Source organism: Ylistrum balloti, unplaced genomic scaffold (genome assembly GCF_031769215.1).
Source record: "Ylistrum balloti isolate Yb309-2 unplaced genomic scaffold, AGI_CSIRO_Ybal_v1 Utg369862, whole genome shotgun sequence".
NCBI lineage: Eukaryota > Metazoa > Mollusca > Bivalvia > Pectinida > Pectinidae > Ylistrum > Ylistrum balloti.
Window position 1 is genome coordinate 590,880 of NW_026782009.1, and position 12,636 is coordinate 603,515.

The following is a 12,636-nucleotide window of genomic DNA, read 5'->3' on the forward strand; positions in this document are numbered from 1 at the left end:
TATACTGACCTTTTATCAGGTCATGACCTCAGTCACCTCTGTCTCATACACGTAGGTTAGAATCTGTTGGTATTTACATGTGTGTGAAAGTATGCTGGGAAACGTCCTGATTTAAAACAGATTCCATCTCAAAACAAAAATCAAATGACTTGGTTATGGTTATTAATGACAATATCCTAGATATGTGTATTTTTATAATGTCACCAGAAACTGACACATCGAAAATTAGAACTTCTTTACCATAATTATCATATAACTGACATGTTGTGACGTGTCATATAGAAATGTCATCATTATCATAAGACACATGTAATTTAACACTAATGTGACGTCATAAATAACTCGTGTCCTGATGACATCACACGATCGTCTCGTCGGTAGTGAAAAACGAAGTCCGCGTCGAAATAACCCCGTCTAATAGGGAAATGAATTTGAAAGTTTCCGCTTATTTTTCAGAAATGCGGGTAATATGATAAATAGAAACTTATACTCTAGTCACTGTGATATGGAATTTATCAAAATCGTCAAATAAGGTGATATTTCTTTCACCTAAATGTTCTTGACATCAAAATGTAAAAGTACATTATCAAATAAAGATTTTTAAAGAAGAATCGTATATCTATTGAATGTGTCTGTGTTGGCAAAATTTAAAGGGACATGATTTAGGGATATTTTGCGATTAAGTTGCACCATTAAAGACACACTTACAGTTTTAGGTAGTTAATTGTACACGTGCATCTTACATTTTCTCAATCGCATTTTCTATTTTAATGTGCTACTGCAACTCATTACCTTAATTACTGGCGTTTCCTTAAATTGAACTAAACCTAATACGACAATTTTAAGAGGGTATAGTAATTCAACAGCACATCGTAGATTTTAGGACACTTGAACATTTATCTAAGCATACGTCATAATAATGGAATATATTCACATAATTATCGTGCTCAGAACAAAGTCCATTTTACAGTAATCACCAAGTTTTAATGTTCATGCGATTTTCCCAACAACATCTTACATCTTAATAAAGAGTTTTAGATTAATATCTATAACGTATAAGAATATTGCAGATGGGTCGTAATTATCGATATCACGATTTTGATCTGTTTGCATGAAAATTCGTGATAACACATCGCATAGCATTCAAAACGGATGTTTGCAGACATTGCGCAAGAATTTCCGAAACAAGTTAATTATATTTTTCTTAAATCAAGAGATATGTACTCTCATAGAATTAGGAGTACAAAGACAAATAAAAAAAATTGAATTCAATAGTCACTCCGAATTAGTCTTATGATATGCTCGTAATAAACATACATGTTATATTTGGATTTGCTACAGTTACAATTGGTTTGAAAGGAAATATTGTATAAACAATTTGCATATGATCTCTGATCATATTATTATAACATACTATTTTTCATTTCGTTTCAAAAATGCTACAATTTGTTTTCAATATCATGTTCTTCGTATCTAAAAATAACAGGACATATTTTCATAAATTACACACTTTAATCGTTATGTATAGAAATTGATGGTTGTGAAATAACACTACGTGTTGCTTGTGTACTAACATCTCTGTATCTTTATATACATATACAGTGTTGTTTGTGTACTATTGCTGTAATATTTGTATATTTGCATATAATAGATTATTGCTTGTGTACTATTGTCGTATTAAGATTGATTTTTAAATTAAATTGAAGCATATATTTTTATGAAAGAGATGTCAGTTATATTTATGGTGCTACCATTTCAATATTCTCGATCAAATGATACAATAAATGTTGATATCGCTCATTGTACACAATAAAGCATCAAATACATCGGTAACATTTTTTCAATATCAATTTTACGTATTAACGAAGTATAACTTTTACATGTAATTTATTTCTGTAAATTAAGTATAATGTCTTTTTTGTTTGGAATCTACCCTACATAATTTCCCTCTATCAAACATGGCTGAAAAGCCTTATAGTAGTAAATTGTATTAATTAAATGAGTATCTCTCAATTTGCATCTAATTTTATTTGATTGTTTGATTGTGCTCTCCCAAAATTATAATGAATATTTTATGAATATTTATCCTAGAGGAGAGATCCATTTATCCTACCCTTGTCCATTTATCATCAACTTCTTAACAAAATTAAATTATTAAATATATGTTTATCAAAACTCTATCAGGTCAATGTATTCTTTGTGCAGTAACCCAGAAACCAAAACCCAGAAATTTCGGTTAAAATCCGTTTCATATGTTCTAACATGCGGAGTGTATATCAATACATTACTGTTTTGATAATTATACACTGTAATATCACGATAAAATAAATACCACTATATCATGTACTTTAAAGAACAACGAAAAATGGATATTTATAATTAAATAATTGCTCCATCAGTCTGATCTTGTAGAAGTGTACTTGACGTCAAGTCATGTGGGTCATCCGTCTCTTATTTCCGGGAATATATTCAGATTTCACATGCCTGTCACATGATAAACCATGACCACGCCAGTTAGTCATCTCAAGGAGGATTGCTGACCTATTTTTTTTATAAATACCTGGCAATACATATTATTGGTTGAAATTTTAATCCTATTACGATGTATATTTGTATATACAATACTTGACGTTCTTCTAAAATTATTACATATGTAAAACTTATGGAATTTACTAAATTAGGATGCTAGTGCACTTCTCCGTCTCCATTTTGACATTGGTTTTTCCTCTGTCGCCTTCTGGGTTTAAAATTTAGGCCTGTAGTATCACTGACGAGTCCTTGAAGGACTACACGGTTGTATGATGTAGCATCACTGACGAGTCCTAGAAGGACGACACGGTTGTATGATGCCGCTTAGTTCATTGTTTTGCTCTACTGTATTGTATTTAAGTTTGTATTGGAAGATGCTATACAACTTTGTGTTTTTTGTAAAACATTCAACATCAGAATAAACCTCATTATATGTATATGTGTTTCCTTATATTCTGACTAATCGTCTAAGTAAAACAATAAATGATCACATCATCAATATGTAACCGTCTTACAGATTATAAATTAGACAAACAAGTAGATGACACTTTTTATTACAAGTTTAGAATGTGACATAGTAGAGTCAAATAATGAGTTAATCAGACAAAACATAAGAACTATAAAAGAACTATAAGTGAATCCACTTACATTATCGGCCATCTTTTGGTAGATTACATCAACACCTCCTTTGAAAAATTGCATCAAATAATTACATCTTATAAATAATAAGGTTTTAGTCTTGCCCTTTGTATGTTGATATGGTAATACATTTTACATGTTTACATCGCTTATATGATCAATGAAGCAAGACACAAATAAATTACATCACATCTTGGTAGGTGTGTTTATTAGTGCCATCATTAGACCATACCACCGATATTACTTAATACATATGTATATATAATCATACCTTGAATGTGTATATCAAAATAAGAAATATATAATGTTAACATATACCCACAAACTCATCTGTCCGGAAATAAAATGCTAATACGATATCAGTATTTATTATTATGTTTCTTATAAATAACTTTGGTTATTCATTTTGACAGAGCTTCTTGGTACGAAGCCTAGTAACAGAAAACCAAGAAGTTGAACTCAGCGTACAAGGATGGACAGCTGCTCTGTTTGAAAAAAGGGATAGAATAGAGCCCCTTCACGGTCCGACGAAGGACAGAAAATAGACCGCTCTTCATCGAGAAAAATAACACTGTGTATGGTTTGTATTTAAATATGTATTAAAATGAATAAGAATAAATGATTTATTGTTTATTGTTATATGGTGGAAAGGTACAGCTTTCTCTGTAAGATCGTAATCTGGGTCTGATTCCGGATCTCACTTCCTCTTTCTGAGATATGTCGCGTAGGAACACAAAGGTCCTATTGATGGTGTATTTTACTATGAAATAACATTGCAAATACGTGGAAATCGGCATGAGAATACACTTATTCTTTGAAGCTTGCATCGTTGCTGTAATAAATTCTTGAGTCTGATTTGATCCTCACACAACTCTTTCGTCACATAACCAACAAGTTTGTTTTTAGTTGTGTAATAACAAGTCAGAATTCTCCGAGCAAATATAGTAATATAAATGTATTATAACATCTAGCCTATGGAAGTTGAAATTCGTAAATAAACTTGTACATATTAACATGTGAAAAATAGAAATAACCTGTTTTAAAAGTTTATGAAAATAAGTTTCTTTAAACATGCTTTTTTAAATATGTAGTCGACTTAACATATCCCCTAAGTGTCTCTACAGTATATCTGTTGCCTAAGACAATGTTTCAGATATACCGAGGAATATCAGAAGAATACCACCTATATATGTTATCAAACGTCATCATCTAGAGTAGTATGATATCTTATCTTGTTTCTGACACCAATAATAAATGTCATCATCTATAATAGCAGGATATCTCATCTTGCTTCTGACACCAATAATAAATGTCATCATCTATAATAGCAGGATATCTCATCTTGCTTCTGACACCAAGAATAAATGTCATCATCTAGATTAGTAGGAAATCTTATCTTGTATCTGAAACCAAAACTAAACATCATTATCTAGAATATAAGAAATCTTATCTTACTTCTAACACCAAGAATAACGTCATCATCTAGAATAGCAGGATATCTTACCTTGCTACTGACTCCAAGAATAAATGTCATTATCTAGAATAGCAGGATATCTTACCTTGCTACTGACTCCAAGAATAAACGTCATTATCTAGAATAGCAGGATATCTTACCTTGCTACTGACTCCAAGAATAAACGTCATTATCTAGAATAGCAGGATATCTCATCTTGCTACTGACACCAAGAATAAACGTCATCATCTAGAATAGCAGGATATCTTACCTTGCTACTGACTCCAAGAATAAACGTCATTATCTAGAATAGCAGGATATCTCATCTTGCTACTGACACCAATTAAGTCAAACATAAACACCTGACCTGTTGTGAAGGCTAATAGAGCATCACACCCGATATCCGATAGATAACATCTAAACAGTTAAACAGCAGATGTTCTTTTTAATATTATTATAGACAACAAAGAACACCACGTGCCATATATATTAATAATCAAGATATAGAACAGTTAATTAGGAACGTGTAATTAAAAGACTACAGAAATTTGAAATTAATATAGTACCATCTAAAACTTTGTCAAAGTCATGAGAAGTTTTTGTCATTTTAGTTTGATTTATTTAGATAATTGTTGAGAGGACAAACTTAATTGAAAAATTGCAAACTGCTCGTTATGATACATCATATAATTGTTCTGTATGTTAGTGTTAGATAACTGACGTTGATATATGTAAAACAGTGTCACAATCAGGCAAACAAAATAATGTTGAATTGGTAAGTAGGAGGTACAATTACTTTATGATAACAATAGGTAAAAGTTATGTATACGGCGACGTCAAAATAATCTAACTATGCCATTTAATCCGAGTCATTCAGACCAGGACATTAGTACCTAACTCAGTTTGTATTTCTGTATTGTCAAGATTACTGTGAGAAATAACACATATATAGTGTATGACGTAACCCATCATGATATAGCGGTTTTATACCACACAACTTTGTCTGAGAAATAAAGTGCAATAACAATTTACATACAATTTGAAATGTATATACAATTCACTTTCTGATACAACACACCACAAAGAGGGCGTGTAAATGATCGTTTGAATATAATTATGTATCATATGTCGTTTTCAGTAACACAAGACTCGCCATGCCAAGAATGAATTGAAATAAGTTTATATCGAATATGTAGTCAAGATATCTTCAAAATAATTACTATAAATACCATACTTACTAATAATGCATATAGACAACAAATATTAATTTCAGGCCATTGATCACTAAACATGTACAAAAAATAAACATCGTATAAGCATGTCTAAATGCTGTTAAACACCTATTACTATACTGTATCAGACAAAATATCCTACACTTATAGTCTGCAAAATATTAATGGTTCGTTGAAGACAGCATAAATGTAGTGAAATTACTATTTTTAAATAATTATAACCTGATTTATTCCTGATAAGACAGCTACAAAACTGTACCATTGTATAGCCATAGCATTTGTCCCGATGTGATGGTGGCTGTTACAATGTGAGAAAGCACAATATAACATCTATTTTATCATAGTGTAGGAGATATAAATATGTTTTATTTCAAGAATATTGTTGATGAATATTCAATATCATTGACTCACGTGTAGTTTATTCTTAATGTGGTTAATCAGAAAAAGTTTGTCGATTTTTACCGATTAAAACTTAAAATGTAAAATCTTCTTGTTCCAATTGTTATTTTGAAGATGGAAAAGATTACTATATTATTACAACAGTGTTTTAATGGAATATAACTACATATTGAAAGTAACATCACATGACTTCACTCTTTCCGATCACGTGACTTCTAAGTATCATGTGCTTTTACAGTCACATGACGATGCATTGTGACGTTAAACTAATCCGTGAACAAATAGCTGACTGCATTAAAAAATGACGAAAACATTACATTATTCAATGTCATTGATATAAAATCGACAAGTATGTCTATATTTTGTCTAATCATATATGAGTTTCATTACTAATTAACACAATTTGCTTAAATGCAGAAGGAAATTCCTACAGATGATATTATGTTGCAACTGAACAAAAGGACTATTAAACGTTATTGTTCTGTAAGTATTGTGTGACGCATAATATCACCAATATAAATCTGTTTTAACATATTTGGATAAGATTTCGCCGCTGTTGTAACAATGCATATATCAGCCTCTTGAAACGTTCAATTTTGCTTCTCCTACATGAAAATAGTATCACCAAAATATCATTTAACTTAAAGTCTGAAATGTTACATATTTCTCATTATACATTACTTTTGTTTCAAGTGATCAAATCTATTCCATGCCATACTACATTAGCATTCTCTTCAGTGGACGCTTTTGTCATGCCACAGAAGATATGACCTATTAAAATTCAGAATGAGGGATTAAAGGATACAATAAACGTAATCGTGTTCCATGAAATATAAAATGCTGGAATACCAATTATAAATAAATGCCATAAAACTAATTAAATGCTGTATTTTTACTCCTTTTGATATTTCTATATCTTTGTATATAGTTTACCTTGTCTGCTAATGGTGTAGGGATTTGATATATAAAATGAAACTGTGTATAAACAATAAACCAAACGTTAAGTATATTTGTCAAATAAATTATCAATAATGAAGTATGAATAATCTTATTAAACAGATATTATATTTAAGATATACCATGATATTCAACACACTTTTGTTTGGAGTTAAATTGATATATATAAGATTTTATTATAACTAAGATAACGACCAGCACGACATCTTACAGAATATAATGTTTCCATTTTCTTTTCTTTTCCTTTTTAAAATAAAACAATAAGCAAACAATGAAGAATCGAAAGTTTGTTAATCTTACATTTATCCTAGGCAAGTGCATGCAATTGGATTTAAAAAAAACAAAAAACGGAAACGACATAGCAAATATTCATTATGATCGAAAATCGTTAAATCAACAGAAACAAAACAAACCGGAAATACCAATATGTCAACAGAATCTAAATTTGAACAAACGAGCTAATTACACGACTACATCCGGAAAAGTACAAGGAGGTCTGAGGTTCCAGAAGAGTTGACGTTTTCTGCTTTCTCGACGGTACCTGTCATGTGTATTTTGGTCATATCCACAAATGAGAAGACGTTTATAAAAAAGCGAACTACCAGACATACTAACGAACAACAAAGACGTCCGACTTCATTTCGCGCAAGGAAATAAAGTATTTTTCAGTGAGATCAGCGCAGTTATCATAACACTTCCAATTAATTTTCATCAACCCCCATTTCTAAAAATTATGTACACTGAGATTTTTTTTTTTTTTTTGTCAGCTGTCGACATCTTGCACGAAAATCTTGATATTGATGCCATGCGTTTGAATATCGAATGGTCTACACGTGAACACCACGGTTACGACTCAGAAATGTTACTAGAAAACGAAAATTCACAAAATGAAATGGAAATCATCCTGCTCGTCATGCTACTGGATAGAACGCTTACCTTTTGTTTGGAAAATCGAGAAAATTATTAACAAGAAAGTCTTGATGTTAAGATTACGAGTGCCATAGGAGTAGCTGATTCATTTACCACTCATGCCCTGTAAATATATGTTAAATATATTTCCTACCAATGTCTCCAAAGGAGACCAACGTAACCCATGAGTGTTGGAGAGGTCTATGCGTACTTTCATGCTACAATTTCTTCCCAGCTATACAAACATATTTGTATGATGATCAGATTATAAATAAACCCATCCTGTCGATTTACGCCTTTTTCTATTGTTTGTGACCAACAGATTTCTGTAGGAAATTCAGATTAAGTCAATATTGTTTACATTGTATCAGACAATTACATATTTCGGAAGTTCGAGCGAATATCATCCCTATATTATTGTTCAGTGCTTCATCATACTAGACTAGCGTTTCACCATCAGTTTTCAGGTCGCACTAAAGAAGAATTAAGAAATGAACTGTTTATGCTTTGAGTCATCAATATTATCTTTCACGGCTACTGTTTTCCGGTAAGTCATTAGTCCTCACCACACAATGTGTTGAAGTGTGATAGGATACAGTTAATGAAAGTGTGTGTACAACCTTAATATACAATATTGAAACAAAACATACTTACTGACACTTTATAGTTCCTACAATATTAGATAAAATAGAACCGATAGGTGTAGATTTTGTTGTTATTTGATTTACGGTTTTAAGATTAAGCGTTAGGTATACCTGGGCGATACAATAAACCAAACTCCAATACCATTCCATGGTAGCTAAAATCCCACGATTTTTTTCCCAATGAATTTAAGCGACAGACGAAGTATGGCAAAACTTTATGAAATGTTTCCATAAGCTATGTAAAGGCCATCTTAAAATTTAGACATAATGAAATCTAATCAGTTAAAATGTACTGATTTTGTAACTATTGAGTTCTCTTAAATAAATTTCGTTCTCTATTCAATATTCAGACTAGCCAGAACGTATGTATCTCTCAATAATTACGAATAGTATATCGTATTGTCATTACTTTTATAGATTATAAAAAAACGGAATATTTACTCCTTTAATTTCATACATTTTTTTAAAGATTAAAGTGTATAGATAGGTATGATACATATGTGTGTGTGTGTGTGTGTGTGTGTGTGTGTGTGTGTGTGTGTGTGTGTGTGTGTGTGTGTGTGTGTGTGTGTGTGTGTGTGTGTGTGTGTGTGTGTGTGTGTGTGTGTGTGTGTGTGTGTGTGTGTGTGTGTGTGTGTGTGTGTGTGTGTGTAAGATGTTTTGTCCTAAGATATGTTACCATTAAATATAAAGGGGCATTTACTTGAAGCAGGGATGTTAGGGATGGTAAGCTATGACAGTTCTGTTTATACAGAAAAACTACTTTTACACCATCATGCACATTTACAGTGAATGAATATAGAAATCAATTAGAGAATTGTTTTAAATACAAAAAGCATATTCGTTGTAACATGAAAAAAAATATCAATCAAATATATACCATAAATGGTTCAGGACCTTTGAGAATTAGAAAATAACTTTTGTGGCTGTTTGCAAAAATTATGAGATGATAAACAGTTTAATTCAAACATGACAATAGAGCAATGGGGTAGTCAAAAAGTAGTTAAGATATTATTTTTGTCACTGTTCGGTATGTTAAATGACTGTTCTTTATTGATATCAGTATGTCTTGAAACTTGCTGTCATGATATATGATATGATTACCATAAAAGTTGGATTCCGATTTTCATGTTCAAATAAACTTAAAAGCGCTTTATCAAAACACGAACTGACTCTAGTAAAGATAAAACTGGCAACATCTTTCAACATTTTCGACTTTTATTCAACAAATCAATTTTAAAAAAGTTTTAAATTTTTATAATAAAACTGCCTGCAGGATAGAAATACCTAGTAATTGTTTATTCTTTCGTCAGCAATAACAGACATTCATTTGTTCATAATACCAATAATATATTGTATAAATAGACAATCACTTCTGGTATCGCCATCTTTACATCAGATCGAATACCAAAAAAAAAACTTACATAAGAACTACTTCTTCTTATCGTGTAATCGTATACAAAATACAAATTATCTATGTCTATATTATATAGGAACTTGATTATGTTTTGCAAAAATTGGTATCTGATAAAGCAGCTGAATATATTGATAGTACAGGAATGTTTTATTGCTCGTAAGTATCAACATTGGTCAGCAAAATGTGTATTCCTCTGATCTCAGATATGTACCTTCAGATCTTTAACTCCCGAACAGAACTACTTTGCAATTTATGAAGATATCATCATTCCAATATATCGCCTAAGTGGATGGAGGCTACGTTGAAGGGAGAGTAATCTATCGTACAATGGGTCCTTACTGTGTTCCAATAGGCAGACGTGAACATTCCAGATTAACCACTCGAAACGTAATAAACGACCCGATAGCTGTGAGATAACAGTCATCTTTATTTCAAAAATCACCGTTTACAGGACATCACCTATCTTAATTATCTGTGTATCAAAGGAGTTTTAATGTGTTTGACTTATGCAAGTTAATAAGGCAAATATTGCTTTTTGACTGTTATGTTCGTTTCATCTCTGGACTAATGTTTGTTTGTATCTAGTTATAACGCATAATTAGAAACTGTAACATTGCTATATTTTCCTGAAGTAGACTTTGTATCCTATGGTTTCTGCTGTTTAAAACTGCCCGTGAAGCATTGTGAAGTAAAGATAGAACTTCACAATCAGCATAACATTGCGAACAATGATGCAAATCATTTATAAGGAATTTCAAAAGTATACGAAATTCATAAAAATCAAAATATATCATGTAGATTGAGATACCATTCAATTATATTAATGATATTAAAATCAAAATATTGAACTTTAATGAAAAGCCTAGGACTGTGTAAGACATATCTATTCAGGGTTGAGAGCATCCATGACATTCCAACTTTACCGCATGTCAAAGTTCAGTTATATTTGTATAATGTGACTATTCTGTGATGGTATTTTATAAAAGGTAACCAGATATATTCCCTAGTGAAATAGGCGTCGATCTGACAACAATGCTTGACAAGACAAGAGTCTACATTCCAAGTATGAGTACTGCCATGCGGTATTAAGTGTATAGCACTCTTATGTTGACTAAAATCGTCCAATACACCACCTACCATTTCTGTGCAACATTAAGACCTAATGTTGACGAGACTAGATAATACTAGATAAAATATGATAATAATCTTAAGAATAAATTGACAAAAAAACAACTGCATATTTTGGAACTTTTTTCAGTTGAAATAAATTAGCTCCTATGACATAAAGTAAAGTGAAAATGACGAAGCACTTGTAGTACTTGATAACAGACAGCTATATAAACAAAAAGTGCGCAAAATATCATTATTCTTGCTATAATGCACGGTTATGAAAACCCATTAGATCAGTTATTTTAAACAAAATGACGACTCTTATCATTGCCAGAGATAAGTATTTTATAAAGAATAGTGAAAATATGCCAACATTCAATATTGCTAAAAAAAAGGTGTCCTGTATACCATGTGCTTCTTTGATCATATAGAGACATAGCGATCCGTTAAGGTTATAATAGTTTACAAAATTTTGTTTTCTTTGTCATTTCAACGACCTGTTCAGTAATTGAATTATGTTTCATTTATCTTTAACATTAGCCACATTAACATGACCTTCATATATTCTAAATTAGCCAATTTGTCATATTATTATCGTACGATTATCTTACATTTAACCGAAAACTTTTTTTAATATCATATACTTGATGATAACTGTATTATGAAATATTATTTGCGGCAAGAGCCATGAAATTCAGCATTTCTTATTAATTATTTGTTATACAGTTAAATGAAAGGCGCTATTTACTTGTGTACCTTTAGAACATTTGTTTGTGAATACATGGGATATACTATTGGGACAGCAATCTTAGAGATTTACCCTACCACTCTTTATGGCATATTTAATTCCTACAGCATTGTCCAGATTTCGAATTAATACATGTTCTCCTTTCGAAATATTTATAAAGTGTTAAGAAATAACGATCATTTCTTAATTATCTGGTTATTTAATATTTCAAAGTATGGTTTGGCGGAATAGAGTTTTACATCCCACCTTTTACGTTTCAACAATTCATGCCTTTAGAATTACATGAAGTGTCTAAAAGCCAAGAAACGGCGTTGTGATGAATTTTCATTAATTATTTTGGATATGCTAATTTGTGATAAAATGTACGATATGTTTGTCTTCTGTAGTATTATCTTGTTCGCACCTGTATCCCAACACTTTAAATATAAAATAGTTAAACAAAGGGATGGGTTCTTACATTGTTTGCTCTCATAAGATAATGAAAGGCATTGGTCTCGAAATCACTGATGACTAACACAATGCATAAAGATTCAGTGAGTTAGAAGTTCCAGTCCTTTGCATTGTCGCATCTATAATCACTGTGTTCGTATTCCGCCGAT

At 31.2% G+C, this 12,636-nt stretch overlaps 1 protein-coding gene across 2 annotated transcripts in view; it reads left to right on the plus strand.

The window, feature by feature from the left end:
* LOC132545886 (homeobox protein Nkx-2.2-like) overlaps positions 1-12,636 on the plus strand; it is a 48,819-nt gene that overhangs the window by 18,940 nt on the left and 17,243 nt on the right. Inside the window, exons 2-3 of one of the 2 annotated variants that reach the window (XM_060209559.1) lie at positions 3,582-3,748; positions 8,579-8,665. The gene's annotated coding sequence lies outside the window, so the exon portion shown is untranslated. The remainder of the gene's footprint in view (positions 1-3,581; positions 3,749-8,578; positions 8,666-12,636) is intronic. The other variant, XM_060209560.1, reaches the window with a different exon arrangement.